Genomic DNA, 464 nt, shown 5'->3' with positions numbered 1-464 from the left:
CCTCTCTCGTTGAGAGCTGGGTTCTGTGTTCCCTCAGCTAGGTAACTTACTGCTGGCAGTTCCAGTATTGGAACATGCTGTAGGTCCGAGCCTCCCTCTCATTTTAGAGCTGGGTGTGTTGCTCCCTCAGCTAAGTAAATTATTGCTAGCTGTTCCAGCATTGGAACATGCAGTAGGTCGAGCTTCCCTCTCGTGTGAGAGCTGGGTGTTTGCCCCCTCCAGCTTTATATCTTAGATCGAGTTGGTGACTCTCAAATATATTGGGCTTGGTATGCACCATTCCATCTATGAGCTGCTCTTTCAGAGTGCCACGACAGCCCCCTTAGAACGGTATCCTAAAATCCATGTTATGGTAAGTGTGCACGTGCAGGCTTTGTGCACTTTCCAAAATCCACATTGTGGTAAGTTCGCACGCTAGTTCTTTGCGTTCTTTTCTAAAATCCTGTATGGTGAGGGCTTCGTGC

The sequence above is a fragment of the Sinocyclocheilus anshuiensis genome, unplaced genomic scaffold (assembly GCF_001515605.1).
Source record: "Sinocyclocheilus anshuiensis isolate Anshui unplaced genomic scaffold, SAMN03320099.WGS_v1.1 scaffold579, whole genome shotgun sequence".
NCBI classification, from domain to species: Eukaryota; Metazoa; Chordata; class Actinopteri; order Cypriniformes; family Cyprinidae; genus Sinocyclocheilus; species Sinocyclocheilus anshuiensis.
The sequence above is the reverse complement of the archived record's forward strand: the minus strand, read 5'-3'. Positions refer to the sequence as shown.